Below are 20084 nucleotides of genomic sequence, written 5' to 3'. Positions count from 1 at the left end.
ATTCCCAACGTCCTTTCACAAAGTCCTGCCGGGCTGATTGTATTCCTGCCTGTTCTCCTTCAAACCTGTTTTTCTTCCTGCGCTGCTTGACCACCCATATTGAGATATCGCACCCAGACCGCCCAAGCCCTCCCACAGGTGTTCCCAGAAGAGATTGTTCATGAACTGCTGAGAACCAGGAGGCATCACCTGTCACAGTGAAGACCAGTGGCAATCATACGTTTGTTTTTCCAGCTTGTTTGTGTTTTGTCCATAGATACTGGTACCGCAATGTGTCATTTGAAAAATTTCCGATTTATTTTTTCGGCGGTTGTTTATAGTGCACTATTTTCCTTTTTGGGATGGGAAGAACTTTACTTCAGGCAGCAAATGCATTGCTCAGGTACAACAAAAATAAATGAGAAACTAAATCTGTACTCTGACGTTTTGAAAGGTTGCAAGTATCAAGCAACTCCATCCATTGCTTACTAAAGCTGCTAGTTTGTGAAAAGATCTATTATCAGCTTACAATGGGCTTAGGGCCCACCCAATGTTTCCCATTTAGGGCCAGATGTACGAAAGGAGTTTACCCATTCTGTGTCTATGGGAAAAAGATTTCGTACATATGGCCCTTAGTGCTTTAAATTCATTCTCATGAGCTTGCCTTTTATGTGTGAGCATGTGTGGGCTTTTCTTCCTCGCCTTCCTCCACTGGAGCAAAACCTCATTACTTGTGTCCTTCCACTGCTTACTTTCCAGATAGTATTTTTGTTGTTGTTTTTGGTTAAGCAATCCATTGAAGACTGTGTTTTCCCCCTGTCTCCCTTGAGTACTTCTCTTACCGCCTCTGTTCTTCGTATTGCTGTCTGTCACCAACGTGCATCTCCCAAACTTGCCTTCTGCACTTGCCTTCATGTGCTTCTGCTACCCGGCGTTGCTTTCTTGCCCTTCAGCTTCTCCCACCATGCTGCTCGGCCTTACCTGTGTTTTTCCATTCCGACTACGCTCTATGTTGCTCTCTCGCGCCCATGTTGTGTATGTCCCACTCACCCTATATTTTGTCTTCTGACCCTTCCCTACCTGTTGTCCCCCACCTGTGCCCTGTCTGTGATTTGTCCCACCAGTCCACTTTGTATTGCAACCTCAAAACCCACACCTTCCACGTTGCTTCCCCCAACCCACATCCTTCAAGTTGCTTCATCCCACCCACTTTAAAAAAAATGTTTTGCTTCTTTTTTTTTTTTATTTACTGATCCGCCTTGGATCAGTGGAATAAAAATACCTTGCATAATTTTGTCAGTGAGCACACATGCAGTGTGCATGCCTGCAAAATGAAGCAGCAGACCACGTCATAGGCTTTTTTTGTCTCTCCTGTGCCAAGCATCTTGAATACTGTAAAGCATTGATAAAAACTATTGGCAAAGCCCATAGGTTCCAAAGGCATGAGCTACTGGTTTTGCCTGTTTGTGTTGGAGTTTCACTTCGCAGACACAGAGAGAAAGTCCGTGATGACCCTCTTGTGGTTCTTGTCCACCTAAATAGGGCTTACCCAGGAGACCTTAAAACCAACCCACAGCAACAGTAGCTTTGACTTGAATAGTTTATTTTTTAAATTTTTATCTAAATGTACTTAACTCATGTATTTTCTTCATGATGTACACTGTTTGAGATAGAGGACCTTATTTAGAATTTGGCAGATGGGGTACTCCATCACAAACATGGCATATGTTGCATTCGCTGTATTGCAAGTGCTTTATAGTTTATGGCACTTATAATATGGTGTACAGGGTATCCATCATGTTTTGATGGAGTATCCCATCTTCCAACGTCTAAATAAAGCCAGTACTATCTACTTAACGTGCAGCAAAAGAATTAGCATGAATCAAAATTACAAAATATTTAGGGTTTCCTTCTCACGTAAGGGCATCACAAAGAGATTAACAGAGAAGATAGACTGGGACACAGTATTATTTATCTTAAAAAATACAGTCAAATTTGAAAATTGTGCAATCTGAAAGATGTGTGAAATTTCGTGAAACTTTGCATTGAGCAATATCGCATGACTCTTTTTAAGCAAATGTGTGAAAAAATAAAAAAAGATCTTGTGCGATACCACCAAGGGACTGTTTCACACAGGAAATGTCCCACCTACAAACAATTTCTGGCCGAAACAGTTTCCTGCCAGTATCAAGTAAGACATTTTTATGTGAGGTTCACACAGAGTACAAAATAGGTAAGGCAAAATCCCAGTAAACCACTTTTTCCTATGAAAAATTATTTCAAGTATTTTTGAAAAAAATTCATGGCATTTCACGAGCGTTTGAAAGAAAAAAGAACATTGCGCAATGTTGCAAACTTAGAAATTAATACGTGCAAACATATATGCAGTCATAGGCATAGTCATAGAAGTAGGAAGTTGTCGCACAAATCTTAGAGCAGGATTAGGATAAGAAAAAGTTGCTTTCACTGTTTGCAAGACGCATGAGATCATTTAGACTCTGCGATGGTCCACTGCTCTGCAAGGGTGGGTTGGGGGTGGGGGAGGGTTGGTCACCAGAGGACCGTCTAGGGTATTTAGAGACCATCACCAGCTTAGTGGGCATATCTATGCTGTAAAGCAGTGGTACTCAAAAAGCGGCCCGCCGACCTTTCTTTGGGAACCTGGTAAACTGCAGCTGAGAAATAAAGCTGCTCGAGTTGCGTTTTCATTCTATTACTGTAACCAAGCAACAGATTATTGTCTGTTTTTATAGTTTATTTACCTTGTTTTATGAGTAGGGCTGCTCTGCACATAGAACAAGCTGAAATAGCTTTAAAAGCAAAACTGATAATTAGAAAACAACATAAAAAGTTACAAAGGGACATGTGTTTGTGCTCTTGTGGATATTGGATTGTTTATACTTCTAGTTCAGTTTGTACTGTCAGCGAGGCAATCCAGCCCATTTTAGCTGGTCAAACTGGAAGTGCAATGAAGAATTATAGGAAATATTAACAGGAGTATAATAAGGCAGGGTCAGTGAGTGTGAGGGGAGGGGTCAACAGCTAGCTAAAAAGAACAACATGTACTGCAAATATTGTTATTTGAGGAAGGGACAGTTTGATCATTACAGAATTGAGTGTAAATGGGGGGTCATTACTTGAATCCTGGGCAGAATTTGTTTAGGCAAATCAGGGCAGTTAAAAAAAGGTACTGATTTCTGCAAAGAACTATAGTTTTATTGGGAAATTTAGGGGAATATTTAAGAAAAATGGCTCCTTAGCACCCCCCCTAACGCCACCATGTATGCGCTGTATTTGAAATACGGCGCGCCATAGTGGTAGTTACAGGACTAGTGTCAGAATTGTTGATGCTAGTCTGGCACTTTGCAGGATTAGCATAAAAAACTCTGACGCTAATCCTGCAAAGCACCCAGAGGCCCATTGTAAACAATGGAAGCTTCCTTTTAATGCCTGCACTGAGCAGCTGTTAAAAGTGCTGAAAAAAATGGTGCAAGGAAATATCCTAGATTTCCTTGCGCCATTTTTTTTGGCCCCCCCTAATGGGGAGTTTCTCAAGCAGGGCCTAGCGCAGGCATAATGTAGCGCAAAGTGTTATTAAGTGGCACAATGCATGCAATGTGCCACTTTGTAAATATGGCGTGGCATTTTTGGCCTTCTAAAATCACATATGCGTAAAAAAAATTATGCTAATGTGGCGTTGGAATGGCGCTAGGGGCTTTTAAATATGCCCCTCATTCTTTTTTTAATTATGTTGTGCCTGTGCCTTTTTACAAAAGCCTATTCTATCATCTTAAAAGTTTCTTTGTAACATTTAATGGCATTCTTAACATGCTACCGCATAGACTGTTAATTCTCCTATACATGACATGTGCATTTTAATGTTTGCATTGATCTGTTTTTTGTCTATTATTGTAGTTGGCATGTTTTCTATAAAATAAATATTACTACTGCATGTATATCTTGTTTTACGTAGCTGAAGAATATTTGGGTATCAGTTTGAGACAACGCCCTCATGTGCCAATGACCCAGCGGTGTAATGTTATTTTGTCTCGGATTATATTGATGGGGGAAGATGTTGCACCAGCTCTTGCACGGACTGGACAGTGCAAACAAATTGCATGTGCGCTGACAGGAAAGCAGTTTCTGTATCAGTTGAGTGATGAAAAAAGCCTCCCATCATGGATTTTTTAAAGCTTACCCCAGACTAGTACTATTATGAAGTTAATTTCGCCATGAACTTTTCCAACCCATTGTCTGAATAACCTTAGTTTCTCACACCTGTATGAAAGGTGGTTTTCTCTTTTGACATTAGTCTATTAATAGGTGTGCTAAAGTAATGGCAGAAGTAATATCCCCATGTCATTTTTAAAGGGTTTCCATCCTTTCATCGTGCTAATCGCCAGTGCAAGTAAATTGGATTTCTCTAATTTCAGCTAAAATTCCCTTCCATTGCTATTAACCCATAGGCAGAGACCTTATTAAGATGGAAAATTATTTTTCAGGCATATGCCGGAAAGCAGTGTCTAGTGCCCTCTAGACAAAAAGATGGCCAGAAATGAGAAGGGAAACTAGAGAAAGAGGGATAGAGATCCATATGTATTGTTCATAGCCGTTCTGCCCGATTGACAAACGTGTTCAACCTCTCTATTAGTTAACATCTCTCCGCGCAGTCTCCTTTCACATTTGAACAAATGTACATTTTTCCATGTGTTGGTTTCGGTTTAGGATGCCATATGTGGTGGATATTAGTTGTTGATTATAAAATATGTTCTATATGAAATCTATTGTGGAAAGATTAACTTCTGGCTGGGACAGTGAGTGCATCAGCTGGACATATCAATATCCTTCCTTAACCTCAAAATGAAATTTCAGTTTGGATGCCTGAACTTTCAGAACTTTGTTATACCCAAGTACACCCGGATCCATAGTCTCTGTTTCTATTATCCCCCAGCTTTAGGTTTCAATATCAGTGGGAAAGTGGACAGTGTAACCTTGTATCTTTTTTCTTAGTCCTAATAGCATATAGGACGGGTAGATTGGTGATTCTGTTTTTCGGCTGTTGGTCCCCACTGTCCCTTTAAAGTGGAACTCTCCTTCACAGACATCCATCTCCATCTTTATTTTTTATGCTACCTTATCCCAATCCCACCGTCCACCACAGTTCTGAATTGGGTAGCCACAAGCCATCTACCAGACTTTGTTTCAGATTCACAAGGATTCAGATTCCTAATCACACACAAGTCGCCCGCAGGGCTGAGATGGGTCCTCATGCATTACATATATAGAATGTCTGCAGAGCCCTGAAGCAGACTGAGTGATGCTCCTTATCACCTGGAACCAATGATGATGACACACAAATTAAAGAGTCCTATCCTGCCATATGGGCTGACCAGGCCTCCCTTTAGAAAAAACAAATCTTTGCTGCGGAACGGAAAGGAACCCAGTAATAAAGCATGCCACCAAGGGGTAAGTAACCCTGGTCCGTGAGGGTTCTCCTTACAAAAAAAAAATGCTTTTTCTAAAGGGAGGCCTGGAAGTCCATTTGGCAGGGTAGGGCACTCTAACTTGTGGATATCTTTAATGTGAGGAGGGTAAACCCTCCTCTTTATTGCCTCTTCTCTGCCTCCTATTTTTAGGGCTAATAATGTTGATGTCAGTACCTTCATCCTCACAGACATCTCAGAGAAGGATATTATAACATTGAAATAACATAAGCAAGAATTACTTGATCAGTGTGCGCTTTTACTCTCAGTAAATCCACTGTCACTACAGCCAGGAAGAATAAGACGAGTTAGTAATAATGCAACAGAACAAAAAGTATCCTTCTGAAGAAAGATGGTAAAGTCAGGAGGTATACATTGGGTGGGCTATGTCAATGCAGGATGGTTGAACGTCGGTAGAACAGCAGATCTTTGTTTTTGATACTATATCTAAAGGTTTGAAACTCTCTTGCACGGTCCAACGAATGCTCATTTTAGGAAATTGAAAAATGCACAAGTGTACAAATAAAAATAAGTTATAGCTACATACTACTGATAAAGTCACACATGGTATCAAAAGCACAAAATATATATAGTTTACATTTCTTGTGTAGATCCACTCAAACCACATGCAATACATGGAATCAGCAAGAATATATTGAATTTTCCTGTTTATCTCAGCTCACCTTATCCCACTGCCTTCATTCATACAGTGGGCTCTTAAACCTCAGAAACACAATCTGTTATGGCATCCCAAAGTTTTTAGCATATTCGCAAACAGAACCTCTGCATCACTGCACCCTAATACGCAGAAGGTTTCAGAGTTAGAGAATCTCTCCCAGGGGGAGACATGGTAGCGGCAGCTCGTCGGCGTAGGTGGTGCCGGTGGGTGCGACGTGTGTTGCGTTTGTTGAGCTAGATTTGGGATCATTACACTTCCCTGCCACCAAGTAGCAATGAGAGCCACCAGCCAGGATTCTCGAGGTCAGGACAACTAATACCAATGAAGCGGGAACGGTAAGGCCCCGGCTGCTCAAGCAGATGCCTGTCCCTATCAATATAATTGGAAATCCCTGCACCGATGAATGCATTGATATAAGAGAAAACAAGCCAGGACATTAATGCAGGCAGGATTAAAAGCTTTAGTGGGAGAGGACGAAAAGGGGCACAGGCTTCTCACACCGCATTTTTGAAGGTAATGTATTTCCATTCCTTACAATGTTCTGCAAATAGTTATTACGTCTACGTTCCCTCTTCATGGCATTGAACGCTGACACTGGAGGGACATAAAATAATTAGTATTTTATAACCAGTGGAGGGCAGGGAGGGCTAACATTGATTCCAATAAGGAGTTTCAATGTTATCCTACAGTCTCCAAAATTGCTATGTTGTGCTTACACTAATATTAAGCACGTGTATGAATAATACATAGTAAAATATGTTATCCTTGCATCTGATTCAGAGAGTTTGGTCACACAAGACCAATTGAACGAATGGGCTACCTACAACCCCTCGGATGTCCACCTTTTTGTACCGCTCCTCTAACTGTAGGAGGCCAATGTGACTTCTTCTCTTGGTCTTGGGAGTCGGGGGTTACTGGGCAGCATCTGTGGTAGTTACTGGAGTTTATCAATGGTGCCCCTGAAATGGTCTGGAACACCATTGGTTAAGTTCTACTGGATAATTAAATTACTTATTTTATATATTTGATGTCCGTAGCTGGATTGCACAGTCAACAAGTGTAATAATTATGTAACTCAGGTACATTGTTGCAGAGTAAGTATTTCCTCATATGAAATTTTCATTACTCTCCAACATAAACCAGAAAGTTGTGGCATCTCTTAGAGATGGAGCTACTGTGGCAACTGTTTCATAGTGCCTACAAAAAAAGTTGCTGCCGTTGATATTAAAATAGGCCTACACACAATGCTAATCTGGGGGATTGATTGCGAAGTCTCGTATTATTTTGGAAACCGTTGGACCACAGCTCTTTCACTACTGCAGTGTTTTCCACAGTGTTTACTGCAGTGTGTACACAAAAGTGCAGTCACAATCCTTTATGTTCATTAATTCGGGCATGATATGTTATATTATTATAGAAATTATAGACGTGATTTAAACTAGGTGGCTGAGAATCTGCAAAAGTGCAAAGGGATTCCATACTCTTAAAGATGCTAGTTTTAGGATACAGAACTGGATTTCAAAGTCAATACTCCAGTGTCCAGTTATTGGGGCCACACAACATGGATGTTCAATACTTTTTAGCGAGAGCCACATTACATTTCCAACTGGTCACTAAAGTTTCAAACACGGGGCTACTGGATATGGACTTGGCTCACATAGCAAGATGACTCTAAGGACACAAATAGCAGATTTTCTACTTTGAAGCCAATGCACTTATGTACAAGAAGGTGAGGCTTTATTAAAAAAGAAAACAGATTTAGTTCAAGCCAAATATGAATTTCTAGGTCAATGTATTTCACAGTCCAACAACATCATTTTTTAAACCTCTTTGGCTCACATCTGCAGGCCCCTCCACACAAAAGTTTTGTACAACTCTTTACCTCTAAAATTAAAAATATACCTGGACATAAAACCTTCTCACTTCATGCACCTCTTTAGGGTGCTTCTCTACGTTTCCCTCACTAGTCTGGACGAACTTTTACCCCACTAATCATGGTGAACACAGAAGTTTTAGGATTAATGAAATCAGTCCCTAGCGATGATGGTGTTCGAGCCCTTTTCTACAGTCCTGTGCAACCATTCTCGCACCAACCCATACCAAATGTATCAATCTGTTCTCCTCATCTGGACAGTTACCATTGGTCGGAAAGTGTAACTAATCACTGCCACTGAAAAAAGACAATCCTGATGCTGCAGTGATAGAAGACTATAGACCAATGATGTTGCTTCCAAATCTTATAAAATAATCATGGCTTTGCCACCCTGAATCTACTTGAACTCTTAATGCATTCAATTGTAAGGATCAAACCACCTTGCTGAAGTGCCTGGCTGAAATCAGACTTATGGGGCCAGTTACAGCCTGGTTCTCGGCTTCCATTATGGCCAATCTGTGACCCTTCTATCTTATCGTACCAGCCCTTTAGCCATCAAATGCAGATTTCCATGGGGCTTATCATTTCCTCTATTTTTGTTAAATATTTACGCTCATCGTCTAACTCAGTTGATTGGAACTTTTGGGTATCTAGCTGTCTTATGTACTGACTCGCAGTGAATTGTGAATCTTGTCCATCATGCACAAAAATCAACAATCAATGTGACTAATTCAGGATTCGGATGTTGCAAAATTTTCTTACAATAATGTAAATAAAACAGAAATCCTACTAGATGGGTACAATCTTGCTGTACTGTGACCTTCAATGAATTTTCCTCTCTGAAATATAAAGTCATATCTCTAGGAGCCTTGCTCAAGAAAGACCTCTTTCTGAAAGCCCTGAACAATGCTTCTGCTCATTAAGTGGCATATTTACAAGAAAGTGGTGCATCAGTTCTGATGCGCCACTTTTCCTGCATCGCCCTACCCAACGACACCATGGTTGCATTATATTTACAATATGGCACACCATGGCGGTGGTCAGGACTATAGAGTTGAAATGTTTGGCGCTATTGTGTCGCATTGCTGCACTAGCATAAAAAATGTTGATGCTAGTGCAGCAAAGCACAGGGAGGTCCATTGATTAAAATGGGTGCATCATTTTAATGCCTGCTTTGAGAAGGCGTTAAAAATTATGGAAAAAATGGTGCAGTGAAATGTTGTAAATTTCACTGTGCCATTTTTTCAGGCCTACCTTCATCGGAATGACCCCCTTGCATATGTCATGCCTGACGCAGGAATAATGTTGTGCAAGGGTTGCAAAGGGGTGCATGCGCGTGGGGGAAAAAGCCACTTTAGTGTCGCCTTAGTGTAAAAAAAAAAAAATGACGCTGTGGCAGCGCAAGTGTCTTGTAAATATGTCCCTTAGTCTCTTATGGAATAGTCTCCCATTTCTAACTCATCATCTTCATGCCTGTGTACGAGCTTTATGAGCTTTATCCGGAAAAGACTATCATAACATTCTCTGTCTTGGCTGCCGATGATCTAAAACTTTGCAGCTTGGAACACTTATAAATTCTGGAAATCGACCATATTTCCCAATCAGGAATACAACTTCACTTGCTGCCAGTGAAGCACAGAATCGTTTTTCCATCTATACTTTGTAGTGAGAAACCTGCTCCCCAACTTGCAAAGTCTCTCCTGACGCCTTGGGTTAAGTTATCTTGTTTAGTGTCCATTTTCCACGTTTTTTCAGCTCTGGAATATTCTTTCCTTTTGCACCATAAGCAATGAGCTGAACTTTTAATTTAGAAAGGCTCTAAATATTATTGTTAAAATATAGAGTATAAGAATATTGTGGCACGCTAATATATATTAAAAAAACAAAGGTTACTGGGATGTTATAGTTAGGAAATAAATTTTTTTTTAAACTTAGCAATTCAATAAAAATCCAAAGGTTGGAGGGACGTTAACATTAGGTTCAGATTTTAAACACATAAAACCATAGAAATTCAGCAGTTACAGTTATAGTTATCTTAAGAAACTATAACTCGTGCCCTACAGTAGCTCATGCATGTGCAATTTCGGACAAGGGGACACTATCATAAATCCTAGACTAATATTAAAAACTATCTGCTTTATGCGGGAAATAATGTCACATGGAGCCCCACACTGCTAGGCCAGGAGGGCCAAGAAGGAATGGAGGAGGATCATCGCTAGTCACAGGTTTTTGATGGTCCAAGCACATTCTGGCAGTCAGATGAGGGAGACGTCTTGGGTCAATAATGGCTAGCTGGGCAAAGACTTTTGTCCCTTCTGCGCGGGCCCAATTACTTTTATTTTCTTTCATGCATTTCCAGACAGTTGTGCCTTGCTCTGGTCAGTTGTTTCCGTCTTATTCCTGGCTGCAGTACAGCTTTAATCAACCATCAGAGAACAACAGCAGGTTTTTCTGATAACCTATGGTAGGTTCTAACCTTGAGTGAACAGCAACAGGGGGTCTAGTTTGATAAAAACGATTTTTAAACTCCAGACAAAACAAGGACCTTAATTTGAAGGGTCAGGTCCTATTTCATTTAAGGGGGACACTGTAGGGAAGCCAGAACAAATCGATGAGTATAACATGTTCAAAATACTTATCCATCTGACTACTAGAAATGGGCACATCTTGATTATCCCCTCAAACTTTCTTAAAGTAGGAAAGAGGGCATTCACTAAGTGGTAAAATAACTATGTAATTTAAAGGAGACAACATAAACTTCTTGGGTGGGGTCTCATCAATTTTCAGGCAGTTTCTAGTGCAGTTCGGGAATATAATTTCTGTCTAGCCCCACAACTAAATGTAAGCAATGTAAGATAGAAGAAGCACCTCTAGTGAGCCGATTAGTGTTAAGTTCACCGAATGAAAAAGACAGACTCAGGTTTCCCTGCTGTCATACATTGTAACACTGGTGCATTTTCAAGACAGGTTCTAGGCATGTTTATACTAGCAAGCCAACAAGGGTGGGTGCAGGAGAGGCGGCAGGAGAGTTTATCTGGGAACACATGAAAAGTGTCACTCAGATTGGTTAAGGTAGATGTAAAATTACACATCACATAGAGTGGCAAGCATCTCTGCACTAGCGATTGGTATTATGCGGAAGACCAGGCCAGTGAAGAGGTACAGTGAGGGTGGTGGGCAATGCTCCATCTTCTTCAGATGGTGACCAGTAAAGGACAACATATGCCCATTCAAAGGGGTAAGGAACCTGCCAGCCACCAGTGCAAAGTATCTTACCCTTTGCTAATAATATTCAGAAGAGTAATGAACAATGCCACACAAATGCATTCTTTTCTCCCCGCCCTGTCTTTTATAGTGCCCCCATCCATTCATTAGAAACACAGTATTTGGATCATGACTTCATTTGTAAAGTTGATTAAAGACTTTGAGGGCTAGTTCGAGTTTGGCTGATGCAGAACATCCACCAAAATTAATATAAACTCTACACAGTGGCCGTAGGACTTCTCCTTATCCACATTTGACAAACTCTAAATAAACTCCAAGGTCTTTAATTCTACAAATCAAGGCGCTCATTATGAGTTTGACGGACGGGAAAGCCCATCCGTCAAACTCCTGACAGGGTGGCCGCCGCTGTAGTGGAGACCAGCCAGACCTATTAGGTGCTTCCCGCTGGGCTGGTGGGCGTAAACCTCAGTTTCTGCCCGCCTAGCAGGAAACAGGCGGCAGTATTATCTCCGGCTCGTAATCAAGCTGGCGGCAATGCTGTCACCTGCAGGGTGCACCACCACCCTCGCAATGTTCACTGTCTGCACAGCATTGCACAGCAGATAGTGAACATTGTGACGGTGCTGGGCAGGGGGACCCCTTCACCGGTTCTCCGCCAGCCATGAAAAAAGACTGGAGGAGAACGAGGTCATAATCCGCAGGGCAGCGTACTGCCCTGACGGATTAGGTTCTCCACCACAACCAGGCTGTTGGGATCATGGATCACGGTTGAGCTGGCAGAACCCTGGCAGTCTGACCGCAAGGGTTTAAATGTGGTAGTCGAACCGCCACAGGAGCGCAGTCCTGACCGCCATTGTGGGGCTGGCAGGCTGAAGACCTCAAGTCTTGTCATGAGGGCCAACGTCATTATCTATAGACTGTGTTGTTGACAAGGGGTAAAGGCACTATACTAGACAGGGGAGCACAATGTTGCAAGTGGACAAGGGGTAAAGGCACTATACAAGACGAGGGAGCACAATGTAGCAAATGTTTGGCCGTAACTTGCGTCGGTTAATATACAGGGTACATTTATGGGAATATATATTATAAATAGCATGAACAGGTCATCTCCCAATTTTTATCAGCTATCACAAATTTACCAAATTCTAAATAAGTCTAATTTGTGGCTAAAAACCGGAAGAACCCTATTGAGAATACACACAGCTTCTCCGCACACCTTAATTTTAAGGTACGATCCCTCAAACAAAGGGCTCTATATAATGGTGTTGCTTTTCTTCAAATTGATTTAACATGCCTCATCTAAGTGGTAATTTTAGCACTGTATTTACACAACAATGCATGTATATTTCACTATTAAATGTAGGGAGCAGGGGGAGAAAATAGGTCCTGGAGGAGATTGCACTGAGCGGCAACGTGGAGCTCGGAATGAACAAAAGAATTCCCCAGTCTGAATCTTGGGAACCAGAAGCTAGACTTTAACTGTGAAAGAGGAACCCAGACACATCATTGGCTTGACACGCCGACTGAGTTCCCATGGAGTGCTTCTGTGTGGCCATACATAATGCAGTGCTTCGTGGAGCAATCTCTGTCTTCCATCACTCCACAAGAGAGGGGCTCCAAGAATTCCAATCAGTAAGCCTGGCTTTTCCCTCACAGCATGATGCTAACGCATCCCACAGAAGGCGGCCTCTTCAGATGCACCGTAATTCTCTGCATAATGCTCACTGATATTAATATTATCTTATTAACCCAGGTCGGGTGGAGCACTTTTCTGACACAGACCACGGCCCACTGACGTGGAGTTGACTCACGTGTACAAAAACCATCACTTTCTCATTACTGTGGTGATAGACGCTAGTTATTTCGTGTTGACTTTCTCAGTGCAATTTCATTTTCTGATTTAAGGGACTGTTTGAATTAGCGCTGTTTGTTGAGCATTAATACCATTTTTACCACCCATAGACTTGAGAACTAGTCCTCAGTAGTTTTAATAAATGTTTTTTGAATGGCAGAGATAATTGGTGAAATTGTGCCAAAGTTCAATTCACTCTGGCAAGTTATTTCACCAGATTCTGATTACTTAACTGCATTTGGTAGTTTTGTCGGCACTGCCTTAAATCTTAACTGTCATAACTAGATTTGTTTCACGTGGAAACTGTTTTGTTTCCATTTGGTAATCATCGATTTTCAACATTTTAAACTTGTCCTAGGTGGCTTACAGGAACGGGAGGACAATGAGAAAGGGGTAAACATGAGAAAGGGATAAACATGCCTGAGTAATTTATTAAGCCTAAAGGTGCTTCTTATGTGGTGGTTTGGCCTGATCAGAAAGGCAGACCCCCATCACCCCGCAAAAAAAACGAGTTCCTGTTTGCTGCAAACTAAACAAAAATATTATACTTAACAAAATAAATAACTATAAGCCCAAAGCAGACTTAATTAAACGGAAATAAGATTTAAAGATTTCTAAGAGAAGCAAAAATAATGCATTAAAATGCAATAAGTAATTTAATGATATCTAAGGAAAATCCCACAAAAAGACTGAACAATTGTCAAAGTCCCTTCATGAAAGTCTTACTATGGAAGGACGCTGCAAGATAATGTTGTGAATGCACATGGTAAAATAGATGAGGGTGGTAGGTCCCGGGCACTGTTTGTATATTGGGATTTAAAGGCCAGATGTATCATCATACCGGTTTGCATTTCCTAAATAGCGATTTTTAAGAAATCGCTATTTAAGAAATGCAAAATGGGATGTATGAAAATTGTGATTCGGTAATAGCGATTTCTTAAAAGTTGCAATTGCTATTACCGAATCGCAATTAGGGAACGGGACTCCATTCGTCCCTATGGGCCTGTAGGCCCATAGGTGCGAATGGTTTTGCATTACCTAATTTGCGAATTCCTGTTAGGAATTCACAAATTAGGTAATGCAAACCCCAGGGTGCTGGGGGCCTAAGGCCCCCTTTGATGCACCCCAAAAAAGATATTTGTGGGCATGTTTACAAAGCAGATTCCAATACCTTCACTGAACTGAATGAGAGTCCTCCATGAGCCACAGCCATCTGGTGCAAAAAGTTCTGAATAGTAGAAAGCGGTCTTCAGTAGTTGATACCTAATGGGACGATGTTTGCAAGAAGGAAATCATCTTCCTTGGTTCTTTTCTTACTGAATTTTTTGGGACTTGGAGCTTGACTTGAGTCCTAAGGGTAAGCTAAGTTTCTTCTCAACCTGACAAAAACAGAATGTCAAGCTGCCGTTCTACAAGACTGGCATAAAGACGCATATCCTTGGTTTGACACTTCAGTAATTGGCTTTTGTCAGGTAGAAAAAACTCAGATAAGGACAAATGTTGCCAATCGAACCTTAGAAAACAAACTCCAATACAGGACCAGAATACGAATCAGTCAAGAATTCAGAAAACATGAGCAGTAAGAAATTTCATTGAAAAGGAAGATTTCAATAATAAAAAGAAGTTAGGAAGACTTCTGCCTAGGCTTTGGGACAACAAAATGGCAAAAGGATCCTGTGATAAATTCAAACTACACAAACATCCTTTCCTTCAAATTTTGTTGGGCTGTAGTTTATTTACCTCGTTTTCCTCTTGGTTGAATTTGTGACATGTAGAGGAAGTGTTCAGCTTCAAGTACGCCTTGAGGTGCTTATTCTATAACTTGTTCAGCAGCACATAATAATACTAACAACCTGTTTTATGTAGTTATTATTGACTGTTGCTCTTGCCCAAGTTGATGGTACTCAGTTTATTGACCCCGGAGGAGTAGAATGTAGAGTTTGCCTTGCCATGTGTTAGAAATGGGGTTTCTGGATGGCTGGAGTATGCACCTAAGCCAGGCAGAACCCACCCACTCTAGTCAGGGTGTTACACACCCAAGATAACCCCTGCTCATCCCTTGGTAGCGTGGCACGAACAGTCAGGCCTATCCCAGAGGGAATGTGTAAAGTGTTTGCACAACACACACAACACATCTCCCACTCTATCCCCACCATAAAGGAAACACAACACTAAGTTATATAAAAATAAACTGTATTGTACACTACATTATTAGACCAAACACAACAGGTCAGTAATAGCCTACTACCCAAGCAGTTGTCAGAGGATTACAGTGTACGGTTACCCTGCAGAAATCAGCAGTGTTCACATATAACACACAGGTTACTCATTATTCTGCAACATAAGCAGTAGTCAGGAAAACATTACCACAATAATGCACGTCACAAGATCCTCATAAATGCCCATACCAGTAACATTAGGAAATACATGGCAAATCATGAAATCAGATTAGCATAACATTCCCAGAATGCCCATAAATGGAACATCAGAATATATATGGCAAGTCATAGAAAACATATTAGCTTCCATGCCCATCATAGGAACATTACTAACACATATGACAAGTAGGAGACACACCGTTAAGAATGCCCAAAACGACATGTTGCCATGAAAATTGTACCTGTCTTTTTATGTGGACGGCACCTCAAGTGCCACAAAGAAAATTGGGTCCACCTGCGCTCTTCTGCACTAAAACGGGGGCCGTTTTTATGTTTGGGGAGGAGGGGTGGCATGCACCCCCTTTGCTTTTACATAGGGGCCCCTCCTGGTGCTTGTGCCAAAACTAGGGTGCCCATGGTCTCTCCGGGCCCCCTGGGGACACGACCGGCCCTCCTGGGGGGAGCAGAGGACACAAGAAAGGGGCCAAGCAGCACGGGGGACCTCCGATGAGGCTTCCTCCCTGCCTGCGACCTCTTGCAGGAAGATAGGGTCCCGGTGGGGTGGAAAACCCCCAATGAGGCCTCCTTCCCACCCATCCTCAGGGACAGAAAAGGGCCCGGTGGGGCGGGGAGCCTCCGATAAGGCTTCCTTTCCCACCCGTCCTCTGGAAGGCTTACTCGCCTGCACCTGATCTGGTGCGCAAGTCAGTTGCAGCCCGCCCAGACCGCAACAGTGAACATACAACAGCGAGGGTCAGCTGGTGCCCAAGGGTGCTCCTCGGAGTGTGCTTCACCCCACGGACACCGCTAGGAATGTGTTCACTCCAGCCTCCACTCTGTGGTGCCCCAGGGGCACAGGTCACAGCGTGCTTTTGACGCGCTCGGTTTTTCACACATTCGGGTCGTGGCGGTGATTCCACAGTAGCGAAGCACTCATCAGGGCGCTTTGTGGAAAAAATAAGGCGCTCTCAGAGTGCTAACCAAGTAGAAAACAAGCGCTCTATGATGCGCTCTCACAGTGCGACCTGGCCATTCTGCAGAGTGCTACTTCATGCACTCCAGCAGAGGAAAGAATGTGCTCCTTACGCTTAGCAATGGAGTTCAAAGGTTGCTGAGGGCAGGGGCCACAGCACCCAGCCTCTCGGGACACCATGGTGGAGGTCAGGGTGGAAGGGCCCAGCAAAAAGCTAACACAAGGGGGATGCAGACAGTGGCAGTTTCTCTAAGTGACATAGGTCAGCAGGCCACAGGTCAGCACAGCATCAGCAGTCCAATGCAGTTCCTGGTGAGTCCCTCCAGCAGCATTCTGTTTCCAGTTCAAACTATGTTTCAGTGTCTCATCTTTCAGGCGGAAAACACCATGTACTTATACTCAGTTTTGCAAAGCACTAACAAAGAGGGGGAGAGGAGGTTCCAATCAGTTACAATTGGTTCTGGGAGTGTCCCCTCTCTCCTCCAGCACAGACTCTAGACATCAGTTGGGGGAAAACAAGCCCTTTGTGTAAGACCAGGGCACAGCCTTTACAAATGCAAGTGTGCCCTGCGTCCCCTTCTCTCAACCCAGGAAGACCATTCAAAATGTAGATGCACCTCTGTGACACCTCCACCCTCCCTGTGTCCAGGCTGTCTGAAACGTATGCACAAAAAACAATTGTCACTCAGCCCAGACATGAATTGGAGTCAAAACACCAGAGTCATAAGCACTGAGAAATGCTCACTTTCTAGGAGTGACATTTCTGTAATGGTAATAAAAAATCCACCTACACCAGTAAGCAGCACTTCTCACTACCATTACAACCATGGCAAACTTGCCTATGCTACCCCTCATAAATCAGACAATATCCACCACACATAAGGCAGGGCATTTCCAATGCAATCCTATGAGAAGACAGCACTAACAGCAGTGAGAAACCAAACAGGCCGCTTGTCACTACCAGGACAGGCCATGCAACCAGGCACGTGTCCTGCCTTCTACATATCAATCAATCAATCACTGCATTTGTAAAGCGCGCTACATACCCGCGAGGGTCTCAAGGCGCTGGGGGGGGGGGGGGGTTGGGGGGGTGCTACTGGTCGAAGAGCCAGGTCTTGAGGAGTCTTCTGAAGGCCAGCAGGTCCTGGGTCTGTCGTAGGATGGTGGGTACATACCTAGCACCCTGCCCATACGGCTAGCTAGAGCCTACCTTACAGGTGACTTATGTGTAGTAAAAGGGGGGTTCTGGGCCTGGCAAGTAAATTTAGATGCCAAGTCCCTGTGGCAGAAAACTGTGAATGTAGGTCCTGCACTAGCAGGCCTGGGACAGGTCTGAAAAGCTACTTCTGGGGGTGGCGCAAGCAGCGCTGCAGGGCCACTAGTCGCATTTAATTTACAGTCCCTGGGTATAGAGATACCACTGTAGAAGGGACTTAAAGGTAAATTAAATGTGTCAGTTAGGTGTAAGCCAATCATTCCAACTTTATAAGGGAGAGCACCTGAATTTTAGCACTGATGGGCAGAAATAAAGTGCTCAGAGTCCTAGAGCCAACAACAAGAGGACAGAAAAAGTAGGAGGGAGGCAACTCGCAAAAAGGGCCAGGTCCAACACCGTGTTTTACTAGAGTTCGACAGGTCGCACACTGTTTTCTGTAGTAGGTGCTCACCAAAGTGCACTATTTCATGGACTTTATGTTGTGGGTATGCAATTTGCATTGATTACTGTAAATGTCAGAGGAACCACTGAAATCCAGTCTTCTTTGTCTTCCATGATGGGACATGTAGATATCTGAAGCCGACGGTCTGTGTGTGCCTGCTTGAATGTGACTGTTTGTGCCACAGCCCGTTCAGCCAGTGTGCCTTGTGCCAGGCTTGTAGCTCACGCCGCCCATGCCTTGTGGACATCAAAAGGCAATGATTTGCTGCAATTTCTGCACGTTTCTCTTTGGGCCAACTGGCCTCGGCCTACTGACAGCCGTGTCCTGTCTCTAATGGTGCCACACCAGGTAGAGGTGTTTGCACTCAGTCTGTCCAAACCGTGCACTCTCTTTTTCCCACCTGTTCAGTAGTTAATTCAAAGAGTCTGTCTCCATGGTTCTGAATGCCACCGCTCTGCGTGGCAGGTTTACCTCTCTACTGGTGAACATCCTGCAGTCCAAATGTTGGCTTTTTGTTTGTTTGTTTAAATCAAAACCGAAAAAACCTTTTAAAAAGATCCAACTCTGTATCGCAACAGGGTTTTTCGATGCATGTGCTTCTAAACAGCTGGCACACTGGCCGACCATCTGCCATCAAGCCTTTCCCTGGCACGATGCTTCAAAGGGCACAGCCGCTATGGGCGAGTTAGGATTCAAATCTATGTTACAGAAGCATCAAAATATTCTCTGTTATCCTGCAGTTTCAATGGAGCATCATGAGGTTAATATGTGGGCAGCATTTTACGGCTAGTATTTGTTTAACTAGGCTTGTACAAGTTTTGTTTTATTGATCCACTCAAGTTTTCTGTATGAATATTCCAGGCCATGAAGCCATAGAACCACAGCTGGTGTTAACTTTATCTATAAAATTTGGAAAGAGCTAATTCCCAATTTATCTAGACATATCCTGTGTTCAGGTTGATGCCTATTGCAACCTTCGTCTCACCTTTCACATGCAATTGGTGTTAATTGCAGTTTCCAGTAAGTGCAACTACATCTTAGGATTTACTGTACACTCCCCTTGATGATGTGTTTCACATTACCGAGAGCTCCCCCAACTTCATTGCTGACATTTGGTAAAGTTGATAGCAAAGACTATTGTGTGCCAAGTTGGTATCCAATGTAAAGACATCCCCAATTTGATTTCACAACTATGGGAACACCAGTACATATTAATAACATATAACATGTGGTATCAAGAGCCCAAAGGGGACTGTTGGCCACCATCGAGCTTCAAGTCAGTCCCATTCTTGAACAGATGTATGAGGTCACAAACTCAACATGTGTTGGCTCTTCACAGCTAAATTCAGTGGTTATTAGGGCAAATATCTACATTTCCAAGTCTCCACCCCATGCAAATCTCTTCCACTCCACCCCAGGCTTGAACCAGAGTGTGTGGTTCAGAAGGGCCGTGAAGACACTGCTGTGTCACTTGTCATATGCCTCTTAATGTCTTGGAGCTGCGACAATTGTTAGAAATGGAGTGTCTAGTTGGCAGTCAGTTTACTCCCTGTCCAAGTAGGGACCCTCACTCTAGTGAGAGTAAAGGAGTCAAACTCCTAAGATAACCCCTGCTCAGCCCCTTAATAGCTTGGCACGAGCAGTCAGGCCTTTCTCAGAGGCAATGCGTTAAGTATTTGTTCCCACACACAGTAACACAATGAAAACACTACAAATGGACACTAGAGCAGTTTAGACAAATAGCCAAAACATATCTAAGTAAAACAAGACCAAAACAACAAAAATCCAACATACACAATGTAAGGTTTGATTTTTAAAAGATGAAATCCCAACAAAGCACTTAAAAAAACACTAGTTCCAACTGGTGCTATCATGGCATCGTGATGGAGTTATTCCCAACAGTCTGACGCCACTCGTGAGGGAGTGCTGCATCGGTCACGGCATCAGACGGATCTCACGTGCAGTACCTTAGAAATGAGGCAGG

General features: G+C 42.8%; 1 protein-coding gene across 1 annotated transcript in view; it reads right to left on the bottom strand.

Moving 5' to 3' along the window:
- Positions 1 to 20084, bottom strand: part of ERBB4 (erb-b2 receptor tyrosine kinase 4) — a 1957545-nt gene that overhangs the window by 370222 nt on the left and 1567239 nt on the right. The window lies entirely within an intron of this gene.

Source organism: Pleurodeles waltl, chromosome 3_1 (genome assembly GCF_031143425.1).
Source record: "Pleurodeles waltl isolate 20211129_DDA chromosome 3_1, aPleWal1.hap1.20221129, whole genome shotgun sequence".
NCBI classification, from domain to species: domain Eukaryota; kingdom Metazoa; phylum Chordata; class Amphibia; order Caudata; family Salamandridae; genus Pleurodeles; species Pleurodeles waltl.
The sequence above is the reverse complement of the archived record's forward strand: the minus strand, read 5'-3'. Positions and strand labels throughout refer to the sequence as shown.